The following is an 8,359-nucleotide window of genomic DNA, read 5'->3' as shown; positions in this document are numbered from 1 at the left end:
AAGTATTATTCTAATTTTTAAATTTACTTTAATGATTAAAACAGTGTTTGCCTGCATTAAACTTTTTAATTAAACGTTTTATTAGAAATGATTTTTAATTATTAAAAATGTTTTATTCACATTTCATTTTCTAAAAGAAACATATAGGCCAAAGAGCTAGTGCAGCATGTAGAGGGTGTTTACCTTGTATGCAGCTAACCTGAGTTCAATTCCCAGAACCCTGAGCCCACCAGGGGTGATCTCTGGATACAGAGTCAGAAGTGAGCCCAGAGCTCCTCTGGGTGCGGTCCCCTCCCCACATAAAAAGAAGAATAGAAAAGAAAAACATATAACTGATTCTTGAGTAACATAGAGCTTAAGGGTGCTAACTCCTCTATAACGTTTGAAAACCCCCAAATTTAATAGATAGTCTGCTCTTGACCAAGAAGATGGTTTTCTAATAGTATTTAATTCCATTGTCTGCAAGTACTGATATGTGTGGCCTGTCAATCTGTGAATTTTGATACATTTAAAAACTTATAATGGATTTTATAATAGACTTTAAAATAAATTTGTATTTTATGATAGTAAGTGATAATTTATAATTCTATTTTTGTGGGGTATTTGGGCCATAGTATGTGTTGCTTGGGACTTCAGACTCTGTGCTCAAGGGTCATTCCTGGTGGTGCCAGCCATTAATTTGGGTTGACTGTGTGCATGGTAAGTGCTTTAACCCCTATACTAAGTCTGGGTTTCAATCAAATAAACTATCCGCATATATTTTATACATGCATGGCATAATTTTCCTTAGATTTTTTTATATTTCTAGGATATATTGATCATCTTTAATTATTTTACATCCATACCAATATCCAAAAATTTTCAAAATATAATTATTGAAAAAATATCTCTCAGAAGTGCAAATTTGTATTGTTCATGGGATAACTATATTAAGAAGAATATAGAACCACAATAAACATATAAGTAAAATGGAGGTACATTTTTTGGAGTCTTTCAATTATGTATTTATATTAGTCTATATATAAGTATGATGTTTAAATAATCAATTTCAGTTAGTATAAAATGTTAATTGAGCTTTTATAATTGTAATGTTTACTGAGAAGATAACATTGATGTGAACTCTATATCTATTTGTCTACTTTTGTAATTGTTTACTTAAGATCAATTATTAAAATATAACTTACTTGTGACGTGATATGTCACTCAGGACAAAAGAACTTGGCTTGCATGTATGAAACTTTGGTTCTATTCTTCGCACTATAGAAACAAAGGCAAAGTCATGAACTGTGGTTGGAAATATGCCTCGGTGATAAAGTATTTGCCTCACATTTCTGAGGTTCTGGGTTTGATCCCTGAATCTCCATCTACACACACAAAAGCTAACTTACAACAAAGTCTCACACTGGAGACCTGACTGGGGCCCCTCGAGAAAATCGATGAACAACGGGAGGACAGTGCCAGTGACAGTGACTTAAAGAACATTAAACTGCTTTAAAATATATATTGCCTAACTATTATACAGATTTAATGCTCAATCAAAGAGCTTGAAAAGGTCTTTTTTCTAGCACCTCTGCTAGGGAAAGATAGCACCTGATTTTTCAGTATTTGTAATTTGGGGGGACATTTTAATTTCTCATTTTATTTTGTGCTCTTTGTCTACTAGTGAGCTTGAAAATTGCTCTTGTATGGTACTACATGGAAAATATTATGCTATGGGAAATGAGTCAGAAAGAGAGGGACAGACATAGAAAGATTGCATTTTTCTGGGTAACATAAAGGAACAAAATAAGAGTCTAACACCCAAGAACAGCTGTGATAAATACCAGGTTTTTCACTCCATGGCTTAGAGGCCAGCTGCACTGTCTAGGGGTAAAGGCAGCACTGATAGAGAATGGAGTACACAATAAAGGGTGCTGGGAAGATCTGCCCAGGATGGGAGATGCCTGCTGAAAGTAGTCTAAGGACCGAACAGGATTGCCACCCAATGTCTCTTCTGCAGACCACAGCACCCAAAGGGGGAGACAGAACAAAAGGGAGTGCCCTACCAAAGAGGCAGGCTGGGATGGGGGGTGGGGGGTGGGAGGGATACTGGGATTGGTGGGAATGGATATTGGGCACTGGTGGTGGGATGCGTATCGATCACTGTATAACTGAAACACAAGCGCAACAACTTGGAAGTCTATAACTGTACCTCACGGATTTTCACTAATAAAACAAAACAAAACAAAAATTTAAAAGAAAAAGAAAATTGCGCTTGTGTTTACTAGTCATTTACACTTCTTTCAATAGAGATTATATGATCATGGTTTATGCTTATTTTTTCGATTCAAGTTTAATAGCTAAATACTGATTTTTTTAAAGCACAAATTTATTCAAAGCACTCATACTTGGCCCATCATATATCATATTAATTGCCAGTATTTGTTGGTTTTGCTTGTTTTTTGATCACTTAATTTGGTTTTTGTCCTTTTCTTTCAGATTGTAAAATTTTGAGACAAATGAGCGTATGTTTTTCTTTATCTTCTACAGTTTTAAACTGAGAACAACTGTTTGTTTTGTACAAATAAGATACCTGTGCATTTACTATTTCTTCTCATTTTATTTACATTTTAACACATCTCGATTCCTCTACAACTTATCCTAGTAAGTATTGTCATATTGAAAGAAACCACCATTTTTTCAATCAGAGCACTGTAGCCCTGTCCTCCAGCAGTTCTTCCATTTGCTGGAGCGGAACCAGTAATATCTTACAACAAATTGTGAGACTTGTTGTCACTGGTTTTGGCCTATCGAATAGGTCATGGGGAGCTTGCCAGGCTTTTGCTATGTGGACGAGATACTCTGGGTAGCTTGACCGACAGAGGAATCGGAATCAGGGCTGGCCTCCTTCAAGGCAAATGCCCGACCCGCTGTGCTGTGATCGTTATCTAAAATATACTAGTAGTACCAAATGTTGTTTCTTTAGCAGTGCAATATAAATGATTATTTCGCAATTTTCTTGATTTGTTAATGAGATATGTAAGCTCTTGAGTATAATAGGAGTATTTTTCTAAAACAAGAGTCTGAGGAATGTGAAACTGTTATAACTGTCTTGTAGGATTCCATCTCCCTAGAATGCTTCATTCTCCCCCGCTTTCTATCCAATCCGGTCTTCTTCTTGGGATTCTGACCTCCTGATTGGCTATCCTCTACCTTTCACCTGCCTACTTTATGACATCATTCTCCCACCAAACCAACCACCAACTGGTAGAATCTTGGGGGTCCCATGCAGTTGTTTGTAAACAAATGTGAATCATCATGGTAAGTGACGAGTGACCAATGACCACTCACCAGTGAGCAGTCGTCTATACTGAACACTTGTGGTCTTAAGCCGCTTCAGTGCTCAGACCTACCGTTTCCTCTTCTCGTCTACCTTTCATCGGTATTTCCTCTTCTCTGACCATGTCAGGTAAGGATTTATTATACCTAAACTTAGCAGTCAAGTAAAAACAGCACGGAGTAATGAAAGAAAGTATTCAAGTAGAATTTTATAACCCTCATTTTAGCTTGACTTTGACATTTGCTGTGTGATTTTAGACATTGACTTACTTTCTCTGACATACAAAGTGTTTTTCCTCATTGATTACATTATATTTTAGACATACTTAGGAGCTCAAATACACACATTCACAAACACACACACACATATATATGAGTGTTGATTCTCTGTGTTTCTTTTTACTATTAATAGTAAATTTTACATGATATCCATTGAAAACAAGTAAATCAGAGACAGTATTTTTACAGAAACAGAAAATATAGATGCTGTGGAAAACTGTCAATATACACTAGCATGAGTTCTCTGTAATGGTCTCTCCACTTGTATTTATACTTCAGTATTTTAAATATAGTGATATTACATAGTAATAATCATTGACCTTTGATTTTTCTATTTAAACCAGGTAATAAAAAATATGGGGCATTGGAAAGGTGTGGAGTGCTGAGCGGTAGGGTGGCAAGCCCTCAAAGGTAACAAAGTTTGGGATCACTTTCATCAAGAATTGACCAATAGTATCCAAGACGATATGGGGGACAATAAAATTGGAAAGAAAGAAAGAAAGAAAGAAAGAAAGAAAGAAAGAAAGAAAGAAAGAATAGGAACGTCAAGTATAAATGAAAGGGAAAACGTTTGGAAAGAATGTTGAAGAGAACCAAAGATTTTAAATCAAAAAAGAAAGAATATATATTAAATATGCTGAGATAAATACACTGAGGGCAAGTCCAAGCAATATACTTCAATAAATGCCAGGACTAGAAAGGATATTATGCCTTGAATAGGGTACCATTAGGAAAAGCAGTTTATCAGAAAGCCATCCTTGCTGGTTTTTTCCCTTATTATCTCTTAGAACACAGTACTTGGTACTTGACAATTTGAGAATAAACATGCTTCAGAAATTATACTTCCCATGAATAGCTAATGCTTCTCTAGGGTGGTGGAAGACACAGAATCTTCAATGTTATTATTACTTTCTGGTTTTTAAGTACATATACGCGCTGTCTGTTAAAATAAAAAAATGGTATATTCTAACTTGAATCAGGAGATTTAATTCATTTGTGTGGTAAGTAGGTTCCAGGTTAAAGCTGCTTGTCATCTTTACAAATATTATTTCATGTGATTTTTTCTTCCTAACATGAGAGTATTTTGATAATAGTGAACTTCTGTTTTTAGATCCTAAGAGTAAATAGAAAAATCAAGTCTCACATGTCTAATTACACATTTTTGTCATATTTGTGAATTATGATTTTTCCTACATTAAAGATAATTTATTAGATTTTGGTGCTCATTTATTAAACATTGAGAAGAACGTTTTCCTGTTTGATGAATATAATTCTAATTTAGGGTTTTAAAATAAATTTGCAATATTTTGTGATCACTTTTTAAATGGTCTTTTCTGTTTCTTGTGTGATCAAGTGAAATCCTCTGCTATGTTTAACACGTGTTGTTTGCTGTTTAATATTCAAAGGTACTGATGAGAATAATTTTTTGTACTTTCGAAATTTCTTTCTGAATTTTACTCATTTCAAACATGTCTTGTCTCTGAAATACAATCACGATTACTCCTATTTTCTTTTTGTTATGTAGTTACTGGTAAATCCTTTCTCTTCAATGGAGTGGTAAAGTGTGCCCTCAAAAATCACCTTCTATACCATTTTTTGGCTAGCAGTTTTTTCTAAAATAGAATACTGTCTTCATATTTTTATGTGGAACAATTTATTAATAACCTTATTGTACTGTTTTATTTGGTTTTGTTTGGAATCACATCCACTGTTATTCAGGGCTTACTCTTGGCTCTGCTCTCCATAACTTACTGTACAATGCTGCTTGCTACAGAGCCCAGATTTCATTACTGTCTATATACTTCTTTTACAGTTCTGTGATACATATTTTTCATGATATTTTCTTTACACTTCCTCCTATGTAAATCATATGAAATAGAAAAATTATACTCATGTATGCATTATTATTCTCAGAATTATTAGTAACTTCACAGTAGATAAACAACGTAAGGCACAGAGTTTAAATAAAGTTTTCCTTCCAAAAACATTTCTTGGGAGAAACTCAAGTAGTCATTTTTGAAGTGGATCAAAAATGAGGGTAACCGTCAGGGCATCCACAAGATTAAGTCGTATGTGAACCGAAAGTAACAGGTACTCATGGCACAAGTCAAATGGAAACCTGATGATTACAATGGTAATAGTTGTAAAGACCACAAATGCTTATATTAATGTAAGGTATCTTTCTTCCGGTTTCTGGCCTTGTAGTGATCATGCAGGGTCCTGGACAAAAGAACACATGCTTTAGTTTGTGTAACATGGAAATTCCTAAGGGACAGAGATATATAGTACTGGAGGGGATAACGCACTTGCCTTGTACACAGCCAATCCAGTTGAATCTCTGTCACAGCATACACTCTCCCGAATGTTATAAGGGGTTACTCCAGAGTGTAGAGCCAGGAAGAACCCAAGATCACTGTCAGTTATTGGTCCATACTCTACACCACCCTACGCCCCGCCCAACAAAATTTATTGGAATATATGAAATCTTTTTGCACCTCTGGGCCTCAGGTTTCTTCTTGGCCATAGACTTCCTATTTGAAAAAGCTTCCATTCTCGGAGATAGCATAGGAGTCAATAGGATAGCAAGCTACAGGCATTTCTAGGGTAAGGAGAGACTATCTGTAAGCAAGAAATCCGGGTACAGACACAATCACCTGGTTCTTCTACAGTTCTGTGTTCACTTTGGGAGCATGATATCAAATACACAAAGTGCCAAAAGGTTCCTGGCTTTGAATCACCCCAAATTGTTGGAATTTTGGAAATTTAGTTGACTGTTGGTACTAGAAGCATCTTGATGGCTTAAAATTTAAGTTCATATTGTTCCTCTCAGCGTTGAAGGAGATTATTATTCTCACAGATTTTGTTTACAACCCTCTTGTTCCTTACAGAAAATTTTCAAATTCCATCTTTATTGGGAAATGCACATACTCTGCAGCTTTCCCTTCCCATGGTTAATGATGCAGCTTCCGTAACAGGAAGTGTCTGCATATACTCCAGTGTATCTGCTTCAGCTGGTATTTCTGCTTGGCTCCTGCCCTCAGCCTCTGGCACCTCTTTCCAACCACTGATGGGTAGTGCCTATCTTTACCAACATTTCAGCACAACAATGCTATCTGGAGTGTTTCACCAGAGTCATATATCCACCTCAGCTGCTTCCTACCCGAGTGTTTTGGAATGGCATCATGCAGGAAGTGCTGAAGAGAAGTCTTCCATGGGAGACTTTTCTGTGACTGTCCTTGCCCAAGACACCGCTGTCTCTTCCATGTCTATGGCAGCTCGCTATGAGAAAATCCTAGATACCAACAACACGGTGTCTGTGTACCCATCACTTTCTGCCAGTCTTGTTGAGAGAACACCATCTCTGGTTCCACATCAGAGTCGAAGCCTGTCACTTCCCTACCAGGAACGAAGTCATGTGTATTACAATCATCAAGGCACTCTGGTAACTCTCCTTTCTGGCCTGCAGTCCTATGACTCCATGTCATACATAGGTCAAAATGTCTCTGCCCCCCAAGCTTACAGCAACTCATCTAGAGAAATATTTATGGCTCTGAAGGAGGTCCAGCCGCCAAATAACCAAATACCAGCCTCCTCCTCTGGAATCGACTTCTCTCTGTCTGCTCAACCCATCACAGAATCGAGTTATCAAGGTGAGTAAAACGGAGAGAAGGGAAGGAAAATTCAAAAAATGGGATCAAAAAAGAGGAAAACTGTCCGTAGACAGGTGGTATTCATATACACTGAGATTTTTAAGTTTATGAAAAGAACTTAACTAAACTCAGTTCATGCTTACTTCCGTAACTCCTTTTACAGCATGTTATTTTCACTCTCAACATAAGAGCTCCTAATGGAGATTGGAAGGTATGATGTTAAATAGACATCTAGGTTTCATATAATGAAACTTCAGGAGCACACAAAAGAATGCCACATTTTTCCCTAGTTATTTCATTTATTTTTTAATTTTTATTAGTTAAACATAAGGAGGGACAGATGTAGACTTAAAATTATTGTGCTTGGTTTCATTTATACAATGATGTAGTAACTATCCCTCCACCAGTGCCCATTCTCCAGCACCACGGTTCCCAGTATTCCTCCCACCACCATAACCCCCATCCCACTCAACCTCTGTGCAGGGAATGCCACATTTTTCACATTCTATTTCAGCAGTCCTCAGGAATTACCACACTAAATGTAAAATACATGTCTTAAACTAGTATTTCGTTATTTTCTTAAGAAGTCTCAGAACTCTTATTGTAATGGTACACTTTATCGTTCCCTTCCATTAATGAACAGCAAGGTTCTAAATACACTTGTGGTTCAGAGATTCTGACTCAAATCATGAAACCTAGAATCTGTACTCCAGCACAAATATCATGCTGAAGTAGTGCTTCATTCATACTCTTATTCTATGATATTAACGTCCTCTTATTTTTCCATGAAAGTGAATAAATTGAGAGTACAATACATTACAATGCTAAGCTCTGTATGGCATTTATTAGTTTGAAAATCTATAATTTGTTTTAAAAACCTTCTGTTTGGCGGACGCTGAAGTTGTGTCAGAGACCAAAGGGCACAGGGATTACTCCTGGATCTGTGCTAGGGATCACTGCTGAAGATGCTTAGGAGATCATACGTGATACGAAAGATCAATCTGACGTCAGCTGTGCGCAGGGCCATTGCCTTACTAACTGTACTATCCCTCTGTCCCAAGTCTCTTATTTTTCAAGTTAGTTTACACAGAAACTCTTTCAAAAACAAAGAA

The sequence above is a fragment of the Sorex fumeus genome, unplaced genomic scaffold (genome assembly GCF_029834395.1).
Source record: "Sorex fumeus unplaced genomic scaffold, SorFum_2.1 ptg000070l, whole genome shotgun sequence".
In the NCBI taxonomy this organism is placed as follows: domain Eukaryota; kingdom Metazoa; phylum Chordata; class Mammalia; order Eulipotyphla; family Soricidae; genus Sorex; species Sorex fumeus.
Note: the sequence above shows the minus strand (reverse complement) of the source record.